The sequence below is a fragment of the Salvelinus sp. IW2-2015 genome, unplaced genomic scaffold, assembly GCF_002910315.2.
Source record: "Salvelinus sp. IW2-2015 unplaced genomic scaffold, ASM291031v2 Un_scaffold6944, whole genome shotgun sequence".
NCBI lineage: Eukaryota > Metazoa > Chordata > Actinopteri > Salmoniformes > Salmonidae > Salvelinus > Salvelinus sp. IW2-2015.
This window is the reverse complement of record NW_019948205.1, coordinates 16,026-27,337: the sequence shown is the minus strand read 5'-3', so window position 1 is coordinate 27,337 and position 11,312 is coordinate 16,026. Positions and strand designations below refer to the sequence as shown.

General features: G+C 45.3%; 1 pseudogene; it reads left to right on the top strand.

Moving 5' to 3' along the window:
* The first annotated feature begins 11,025 nt into the window (after positions 1-11,025).
* LOC112079114 (zinc finger protein 271-like) overlaps positions 11,026-11,312 on the top strand; it is an 8,527-nt pseudogene continuing 8,240 nt past the window's right edge.

Below are 11,312 nucleotides of genomic sequence, written 5' to 3'. Positions count from 1 at the left end.
GCAGTTGTTACCCAGCAACAAAGTCAAAATGTATATCATAGAAATTCATGATAACAAAATGTGTTTTTTATTTTAAGGTTAGGTCAGGCATGAGGTTAGCAGTGTGCTTAAGGTTAGGTTTAAGATTACATTTTAAGAAGAGAAATTTTGAAAAAGGCGTGGCTTATGACTTTGTGGCTAACTAGTGACGACCTGGCACTACTGTTTTTTTCTCAAAGTTGCTGGCATGTCAGTGTCCTACTTTTCTCAGTACACTCGTAACAACCTAATCATTACGAAATGTATATACGCTCAAATTAGCCACAAGTCGTTTTGAAAGGTAATGACTGGTAAAAGAAATATGGTGGGAACTCTGACTAGCTCATGCCTCTACAAACCCAATGCTATTAGATTAAAGTAGGGAAGGATTGAACATTTGAGAAAAAGGGATATCTAGGGATGCACCCATCAATCAGAGGTTTAGAAAATTAATTAAATATTTGGTTTAATTGAACATGTTTAATATATTGTGGCCACCAGGACAAAGCTAGCAGTTCCCCCACCCTCCTGGTCCCCAGGTCAAACGTCTCCGGTACCGCTTTACTGCAGGGTCTGGTGACTGCAGGAAAACACCGGGGCAGAGTGGAACTGAGAGGGAGAGGGAGGAGAAGAAGAAAAGAGAAGGAAGATGGAGATTTATTTCATTAAGTAAGAACCATGGTGTGTAGATTAGACTACAGTCTGCTTCTAACGATAGCGGAGGTGCATAAAGATGGCGGCCCGCATCTTAACACAAATTCCTTGTTTTGTTAAGTTCACTGTATCTTACTTTGCTCTCCTTTACTGTTGGTATGGTCATTAGCGCAGTAAACATGATCCCAATTTTAGCTTCAAGTCGCCGCAATTTGAAAAAAAAACAAAAAAGTAGTTGTTGATTTATTGGAACATTGTTCAATGTTGCCACCGTAGTTTCAGAACTCAGTGGATAAAACAATGATTCAGATCAAGAGTTCTGCCATCTTTATGAACTTTAGTCATTCGTTGATTCATTATATATGAAAATATCGACCAAGTGTAACTTGGTCAAAAGATTTGACCATTCTGTAATAAAGAGCACATGTTCAACTTCATAAAAAACAAGACATTGAATAAAAATATTACTACACTAAGTGCCTATGTGCCAAATAAAGTAACAGTGTTGACCGTAACGGGACTACTGAAAACAACAAAACCACCAGATTACATGGGTAAAATAGTCCTTTAAATTAACCATAACACCGCTTGTGACAGGGGGAATGGAAGGTTGCTTTGTGAGACAAGGAGTGGCAATTGAATGCAATCTTCACCAAAAAATGTAATTGTAAAACATTTCTAGCATGTCTATGTATGGGGAGAGGGTTGACTTGCTCAGTTCTCCACCACAAACAGCAATAAATTGATAAAAAGAGTAGAACCAGCTCACCTGCTTTTACTCTGATTTTGACTATTAGATGTTCAATGTTTGTTTTGAAAACCTATTTTTTAAAGGAATAGTTTCACCATATTAAAACGAGAGTTCAGTTCATGTAACTGGGTTGACCTTAAAATGAGGGACAGACGTAAATTAATTACTAATCACATCCATAGTAACCTTCAGAAATGACTTTGTCAAAGCAACAAAATAACTAGTGCTTTACAATGAGTATGTTTACATGTGTTAGGCTCTGAACAAACAGAGTAAAAACTCAGACAACTAGGAGAGGCTCAAACCAAGATTATTCACCCACTGGGTCATACAGCTGCAAAGACATGATTACACAAGCACATAGATTTATACCCTCCTACTAGGCGGAGTCAACTCCTTGCACAGCTAGACAGCCAACACATCTCTGTTGCTAGGCAGGAACTTAATTGGTTCTTCTCTTTGGTGTTGTCATGGCCTTGCCTGATGCTGGAACCTTCGTGGGCGTGGAAGTATATGTGTCAAATAGGACTGTTTCTTCTCACTCCACTTCATCGGCCTACCCCAAATTCCTCGCTCCTCTCTAATCCACAGCTGTCCAATTTATCAGTAACTGAAACCAGACTGTTGCCCTTTGCCTCCCTCCTTAGGAAATAACATGTTTTGACAGTGTAAACTTTCTGCACCCCTCCCTTGTCTCACTCAGTAACTTTCCATACACTTAGTTCCTATCCACCCTCCATTGACCCCCAACATATACATTCCTTCTACATGCAAAGTAATCAACAAGTTCTAGTATGGTAACATGAATAGGTATATTTCAAGCTAGAATCCAACACATCCCCAATCATCATTTGACATTAAACTAGTTATGGCAGTAGGCCGACTATGGCATTAGTCATGTAAACACCTTACTCTGCTTATCTTAATTGGCTTAAGGTCATAATCGAAGTGACGCTGTTAAAAACACCTAGTTTTCTGAGCAATTTCTCAATTTATTAGGACACGTCAAGGCCACTTCAATTCAGAATACATAGAAAGCATTAATTTCACATTTTAACATGTTCTAGCACGAGCAGCGGCAAGCTTCCTTCTTTTGACCGAGTGCAGTGAGTTCAGGAAAACTGAAAGTAGCTTCTTAGAAATAGTTTTCACATACAAACGTTATAGTCAGAATTCGGAATCAATATGCTTCTAAAAAATAACATGGTTGTGTGTAGTAGTTTATTTGATTGCCAATTTTCAGCATTTATCAAAGTCCCATCAGGTAGCCTGATTTCAGATGTCCATGCTATTCAATATCTTTGTTTCACAGGGACAGCCCTAATCGTTGCTCTCTCAGTGGGAAGGGCTTATCATCTGGGGAGCCTCGACAACATCATGATGCTGACAGAAAGAGAAGAGTCTCTCCAGACCAGAAACACTCAAGAAACACCAGCAGAGACGTATAGGGACCTCCACTGCATATGACTGGTTTCGTCCACCCCACGTTGCAACTTGCTTGCACAGACTCAGTGGAGGGATGAAGTATGCGTCCACTACTAATACTATACAATGTATAGAGGCACCACATAATGTATGTATACCTCATTACGCCAACATCTGAAATGTATATGTTGCGAGCAAAAGTCCCGGTGAAGAGATAACCACTCGAGAATCCATCAGACTCGAGTCTTCCCAAGCAGTGCGGGAAGAGTTTCGCGAGCGCATGCAAAAACAAGAAATACAATCATCAACCATAGAAATCACGCTCGAGAGTCAGTCAAAACAAGTTCAAACAAGTATGGTCAGTGAGAGAAAGTTAAGACTCGATATCGCCTAAATTTCAAAAAAACAAAGTCTACACTACTTTGCCCTCTTGATAGGACCCATCAGTAAGTGTTGTTTAGAGAGGCGTATCGAATGGATCGCCTTGCTTTCATCACTACTAGAGCCCATTCTATGTAGAGAGAGCCATAGTGCAGAAACACTACACGAAAGTTAGACACAATAGCGAGCCACTCTGACTAGAGAGTCACCTTAACAACCGAGTCTGATATATCAAATAGAAAACCATTGGGTTACACTGTATGAGCTTGTTCCCCAGAAAGAACAAGTCTTTCTTACGACACCAATGTGACTGTACCACAGGACACCAACTGCCGCATTCATCACAGGATGAAGAGGCTAAGAGCAGTGCTCATTCTCAACGAGATGGGCGTTCGGGAAGCATAAGCAGTCATTTTGATGGCCATTGAGCAAGACTAGTTTTCACTCTGGTGTACTCACTGTTGAATCAGAGACATATCCTATGATCGCCAATAGTAGCACGAACTACCAGGAGAGAAGCCCAACAAGTCGAGAGTGATTCAGAGTGAGCGTGTGGGTAAGAGCTATCATCTACGAGCTCGAAAGCGACTTACACCGTTGACTGGAGAATATACCACGCGAGTGAGAAAAGAGTCAGAGAAACGAAGGCTCTTATTAATACGCTTGGATGTAAGAGGGATTGGGTATAGTAATCTATTGCACTGATACCGCGAAATGTCTGATATCTAACCACACTCGAAATATGTGACACGAATTGAGCTGATTTGCTATCAGTAGATAGAAGCCTTATAGTCTTGTGGACAAGTGTGGGAAGAGCTTTATCGCATTCGAAAATCCAGCATGATCGCGTCTCCCTAGATTTTTTCATCTTTTAGGACAGACGAAAAACGCATTATACTACATCACCCTCAGAAGCACAGAAACGAACGCGAGCTGTAGGAGATAAAAAGAGGACGTAGATAACACACGTTGTTGTGTGAAAGTAGCTCTAATTAACAATTCATACAAAAGTAGAATGACCAACATTCTACATCGCTATACCACGACGAATATCTAAACACAAGACGAAGAAGAAGAAGCTTTCAAGCTGAGTGTTACTAGGTATGTCGTCGAGGGTCAAGAAGAGCACTTTAAGGACATCCACGGAACAATCTACAACTGACTTAAACCGAGCGCTACTATTTCTCTCGCGGGAATTCCACTAACCGTCCGAATGTAGCCAAACGTAGCTGCTGCTCATGTTGGTATCTGCACTGATGGCACAAATGCCATGACAGGGAGACATAGTGGAGTGGTAATGGCATGCAAACAGTTGCTCCTGACGCCACTTGGGTACACTGCAGCATCACCGAGAGAATGCCTGACAGCTTGAAAGATGTTTTGGGACACTACAGTGAAAATGGTTAACTTTGTTACAGCAAGGCCCCTGAACTCTCGTGTATTTTCTGCACTATGCAATGATATGAGCAGCGACCATGTAACGCTTTTACAACATATGCTGGTTATCAAGGGGGCAAAGTATTGACACGTTTTTTGAAATTGAGAGACGAGTTTAAAGTTCTTTACTGACCATAATTTTAACTTGTCTGACCGCTTGCATGATGACGAGTTTCTTGTTTTTTCTCGCCTGAATGATCTGAATCTAGGATTACAGGCTTTCCACAAATACATTCAATGTGCGGTACAAAATTGAGGCTATAATTAAGAGTTGGAGCTCTTCTCTGTCTGCATTAACAAGGACAACACACAGGTATTTCCATCATTGTATGATTTATTTGTGCAAATGAACTCAAGCTTACGGACAATGTTAAATGTGATATAGCGAGCACCTGAGTGAGTTGGTGCGCAGTTACGCAGGTACTTTCCTGAAACAGATGACACAAACAACTGGATTTGTTTCCCTTTCATGCCCTGCCTCCAGTCCACTTACCAATATCTGAACAAGAGAGCCTCATCGAAATTTCAACAAACGGTTCTGTGAAAATTGAACTTAATCAGAAGCCACTGCAGATTTCTGGATTGGGCTGCGCTCAGAGTATCCTACCCTTGGCAAATCGTGCTGTTAAGACACTGATGCTCTTTGCAACCACGTACCTACAGTATGTGAGAGTGGATTCTCGGCCCTCACTAGCATGAAAACTAAATACAGGCACAGACTGTGTGTGGAAAATAATTTAAGACTGAGACTCTCCAATACAACCCAACATTGCAGAGTTATGTGCATCCTTTCAATCGCACCCTTCTCATTAACCTGTGGTGAGTTAATCACAATTTTCGATGAACAAATAAGGTTTTATATGTAAGATGGTTAAATAAAGAGCAGCAGGTTTGTGACAAAAACTCACTCATATTTATGTTTATTAAATGTATCGTATATGGTGTGTGTGTGTGTGGCAGGCTTACAATGATGGCAAAAAAACAACATTTGAGAGTGCGCTGACCCTGCTGCTAGAGGGGGTACGCAGCTGGAGGTTGAACGTTTGAAGGGGTACGGGACTATAAAAGTCTGGGAACCACTGCTATAGACAATACCAAAGTTAACATACTTCTTTCTGGTTAGACACTGTTTAAGTCAAACCCACCCGTCAACCAAAAGCTTAGTCTGGATCAAGTCTGGATAGCCGTCCAGTTAGCCTTCAGGAATCCCCGCTGAGTACTGCCATAGCCTTAGGCAACATAAAGACCACCTCATTGGAACTGTCCTATCCCTGTAAGCAGCTGCTATCAGGATGAATAGGGCTGCTGGGAAATACTGTAAAATATGTCCCAGTATTCATCCATAGGGGCCGCTGTTAAATGGGATTTGAGCAATGAAACTGTATACAGGCTGTGTATATTTCGAGATAGGACGGCTGAGGTGAAGTCTCGGTAGATGAGTCGGCTAAACACTGCTCAATAATTAGCCTGTTTCCCGTTTAAATGATCAAGGCTATAAACATAGTTATGAATTGACTATGAACTAWAGAATTACTTTTAATCAGTTGATTATGAAACGTTGCCTGATCAATACCGACTGATAACTGAATAAAGTGAGACCCGCCAGATCTAAAGAGCGCCGTGCGTCTGTCAGACATTAGCACTCTAACTCAGGAACAAGGGACAGAGCTGGGGGAATTATCACCGGCGTTTGGCAGCCGGCCCCGTCATGTTTACCTAATACCGAGACACTGTGGCACCGAGGCATGCTCCAAGTTAATTAAGTGAAATGCCAAATAAGGTCGTCGTCTTGCATAAAATCTCAGCTCCTGTGACCTCGCTATACTTGCCTCAGCTCCATCTCCGCTTGAACACATACTAGTATCACAGTTTATAGATACAAGATTGCTCAGTTTTTCAAAAATGGCCACTGACTAGGCTCACTATCAGAATCAAAAAGTATACCTATAGTAATGTTTAAAGTATTCCCACAGCAGTCACGAGGTCCGTCATTATAATACGGACGCACAGTGAATGCTTTGCGCATAGTCAACTCCTGTGCTGTTGCTGGACGAGACGTAGTTATCCTCATCTGAAATGTTGCGCTGTGTCAGTCGCACTGGGGCTATAGTGAGAACGTCGTCTACACGATCCCTCTGTGACTCCTCGCTCTCTCCTGTGTCCATTTGATTCAGATCATGGCCCGGGGGCTGTAGCGAGCGCCGGCATTTAAGGTGTGTAGAACTTATCGTATACAGGTCGTCTTTCGTAACTATAGAGCCAGGGTTTCACTAGCTTACAGACTAGTGCCGATTTTCCTTACAGTAAGATGAGCCGCCGAATTGACATTGGCATAAACGTACAGCAATGGGTAGGCGCTGAAAAATGGTTAAAATAGCAGAAAATAAACCAATAGCCTAAAAAATTTGAGCTGCAAGAACAAAAAGTCATTTTTAAAACCAATCATGGCAATGTATGTCCAATTATACATCTTGTTCATGCAAGGTTGGTGTGACGAAAATGGCCAAATCCAAGGAAAGCATAAATCACAGAAGAAAACAATGTGTCATCTCTAAATTTGAAAAACTCTGGACCCACTCCTGTGCATATATGTGTGTGTGTGAGTGAGAGAGTGAGAGAGGAGAGTGGTTGATAGAGGAGTGACCTTATAGGCTCTGATAGCGAGAGGAACTAGAAGGAGACACTGGTTGCCCTTGTGTCCCCTGCACCTTCATTCCTCCTTCTACCCCCATCTTTTCCCGCCTCCTCCTCTTCCGTCCTTCACACCCTCCTCCCTCACCTTCCTCCTCCTCGGCCTTTCCGACTTCCATCTCCGTACTCTTACAACCGAATCTCTAGTAGATGAGTAGGATAAACAACTGCTGAATTAATATAGCCTATTATTCACCGTTTAAATGATCAGCAGGCTATAAAACAAGAAGTTATCGAATCTAGACTAGTAGAACCTAATATAATTTCTTATTAATCCGTTGATTATGAACTGTTGCCGAAACCTCCTATCGATACCCTCCTCCATACCCTCATCCTTCCCCCGCTACCTCCAACCCTCCACTCTCCTCTCTCCCCTAGAAAAACTCCCTACTCCCTCTCCCCCCTACAACTCCTCTCGCTTCCCCCTACCAACCCTTGCCTCTCCTTCACACCGTACTACCAACCCACCTCTTCCTTCCCCTACCAACGCCTGCCTTCCTTCCCCCCTACCAACCCTCCCTCTCCTTCCCTACCAACCCTCCTCTCTTCCCCCTACGCCACCTGCCTCTCTCTTCCCCCTTTACCACTCCTCTCCTTCCCCCTACCAACCTCCTCTCCTATCTCCTACCAACCTCTTCTCACTTCCCCCCTACCTAACCTCCTCTCCTTCCCCCTACCCAACCCTCCTCTCCTTCCCCCTACCAACCCTCCTCTCCTTCCCCCTCCAACCTCCTCTCTTCCCCCTACCAACCTCCTCTCCTTCCCCTACCACCTCCTCTCATTCCCGCCCCTTAAACCCTCTCTCCTCCTTCCCTACAACCCTCCTCTCCTCCCACCCTCTACCAATTCTCTCTTCCTTTCCCCCCTAACAACCTCTCTCCTTCCCTACCAACCCTCCTCTCCTTCCTCCTCACAACCCTCCTCTCTTCCCCTATAAGCCTTCTCTCCTTCCCCTACCAACCTCTCGTGGCGTGTGTTGTGTTGCTATAGAGAACAGAGTCTCAGTGAGTGCATTTCGCCCATTTTTGGAAACATAGTCAGATAGGGAGCTCCTGCTTCTAAAGTTTCAGGAACTCCCTGTGTGAGGCTGACTCAACAGTTGTCAGAACTCCCTCATGTGGGCTGATCAACAGTGGTCAGGAACTCCTCAGTGTGAGCCTGATCAAAGTTTGTCAGGAACTCCCTAGAGTTGAGGCCTTGATCAACAGTTGTCAGGAACCCCTCAGAGTGAGGCTGAATCAACAGTTGTCAGGAACTCCCTCAGTGTGAGGCCTGATCAAGCAGTTGTCAGGAACTCCCCTCAGTGTGAGGCTGATCAACCTCGTTGTCAGGAACTCCCAGTGTGAGGCCTGAATCAACAGTTGTCAGGACTCGCCTCAGTGTGAGGCTGATCAACAGTTTGTCAGGACTCCCTCAGTGTGAGCCTGATCAACAGTTTGTCAGGAATCCCTCATAGTGTGAGGCCTATGCATACCAGTTTGTCAGGAACTCCTCAGTTGTGAGGCCTGATCAACTTTGTCAGGAAGCTCCCTCCAGTGTGAGGCCTGATCAACAGTTGTCAGGAACTCCCTCAGTTGTGAGGCCTGATCACAGTTGTCAGGAAAATCCCTCAGTGTGAGGCCCTGATCCAAACAGTTGTCAGGAACTCCTCAGTGTGAGGCTGATCACAGTTGTCAGGAACTCTCAGAGTGAAGGCCTGATAACAGTTGTCAGGAACTCCCTCAGTGTGAGGCCTGATCAACAGTTGTCGGAACTCCTCAGAGTGAGGCCTGATCAACAGTTGTCAGGAACTCCCTCAGTGGGGCCAGTTCCAGGTGAGGCTTCCATTCCTCTACAATAACCTCCATCACCGCTGAGACATGGGGTGAGTGTGTACCAGTACGCGGGTCAATACTCCTTCAGAATTGTAAGGAATTGGGATATGAAGGCTGAGAAGTTATCAAATGCTGCAACAAGAGGATTTGGTGAGACAGGGAGAGAGAGGGAGGGGTGAGACGGGGAGAGAGAGGGAGGGGTAGACGGGGAGAGAGAGGGAGGTGTGAGACAGGGAAGAGAAGAGGGAGGTGTGAGACAGGGAGAGAGAAGGAGGAGTGAGACAGGGAAAGAGAAGAACGGAGAGAGGAGAGAGAGAGTGGGTGAGAATGAGAGGAAAGGCAAGATGGAGTGAAAGAGAGCAGAGACATGGCTTAAGCAGTGAGATATGCCCATGTTTGAATATACTTTAGTGTTCCTGTTTCATTGACACCAATGGAACAACTACTCTCAAGGTGGAGAAGCACTCACTGTTCATTAATAGATTTAGTTTTTTTTCCAACTTGTTTCTCAGTAGGTACGCTAGATGCTCCATGCTTGTGTGTAGAGTAATACTAAACTACATTAGGAAAGATGTCCATCAAACAACAATATGGTGTATTGGATTTGTATAGTCACATAAGCTAGAAGGAAGGTCTTATTGGAAAAGGTCTGACTAGCTAACACGATCAACAAAAGGATGAACAGTTGAAGATTACTTTTACAGGCTTTCAATAGCACGTACCTGGACAGAGAGCATCGGGCCATCGATAGACTCTCTACCATCCGCAATGTCGGGTTGCATTTAAGTGTATGACATTTTTCACAAATTCCTAGGTTTTCGCAGAATCTGGTTGGAGGATTCTGGATTTCCAACTGTTTCTGGGAAGATTGGCCTTTGGGAAAGGTACTCAGAAATTTGTCAACCCTAATTCCCAACTCTTCTTCAGGTACCTTTTCTCCAGACTAAGGAAACCTGGAAATAACAGTGGAAAAGGAGATGAAGGGCTGTGGTCTGGTCATGGAACACCATCTCCATAAGGCAGAAAAGATGTCCGCAGCTAGTTCTGTCCCTTGTGGAACCTTATGTTCCACATTGGTACTAATCCTGTTAGTTCCTAAGTAAAGTACCTGTCCAGCCTCAGCGATTCTCTTATTGCTCAGCTCCCACTCAGTGTTGCGTGGGCGTGCTCTATTCGTTTCCTTGTGGGTCTAGGAATAGAGCATGCCTATGCCCAGTGGGGATGGGAAGGGGCACCTTGCTGGCTCTAGGATAGGCATGCCTATGCCCGGTGGGGAAGTGGAAGGGGCCTTGTGGGCTTAGATAGAGCATGCCTATGCACGGTGGGGTGGAGGGGCTTGTGGGCTCTAGATAGAGGCATGCTATGCCCGGTGGGGATGGAGGGGGCTTGTGAGCTCCAGGATAGAGCATGCTAATGCCGGTGGGGGATGGAGGGGCCTTGTTAGCTCAGGATAGCGCATGCCTATGCCCGGGGGGATGGAGGGGCCTTGTTAGCTCAGGATGAGCATGACTATGCCAGTGGGGATGGAGGGGCTTGTGAGCTCGGATAAGATGCATATGCAGTGGGGGATGGGGGGCCTTGTGGGCTTCCAGGATAGAGCATGCCTATGCCGCGGTGGGGAATGGAGGGGCCTTGTTAGCTCCAGGATAGACATGCCTATGCCCGGTGCGGAGGAGGGGCCTTGTTAGCTCCAGGATAGAGCATGCTATGCCGGTGGGGATGAAGGGGCCTTGGTGGGCTACAGATGAGAGCATGCCTATGCCCAGTGGGGGTGGCGGGGCCTTGTGGGCTCTAGGATAGAGCTGCCTATGCGCGGTGGGGGATGGAGGGGCCTTGTGGGGCTCTAGATTAGAGATGCCTTATGCCCAGGGGATGGAGGAGCTTGTGGGCTCTAGGATAGAGCAATGCCCTATGCCCGGTGGGGGATGGAGGGGCATTGTTAGCTTCCGGAATAGAGCACATGCCTCATGCCGGTGGGGATGGAGGGGCCTTTTGAGCTCCAGGATAGAGGATGCCCTATGCCGGTGGGATGGAGGGGCCCTTTGTTAGCTCCAGGATAGAGGCATGCCTAGCCCGTGGGGATGGAGGGGCCTTGTTGAGCTCCAGGATAGAGCATCTATGCCCAGTGGGGATGGAGGGGG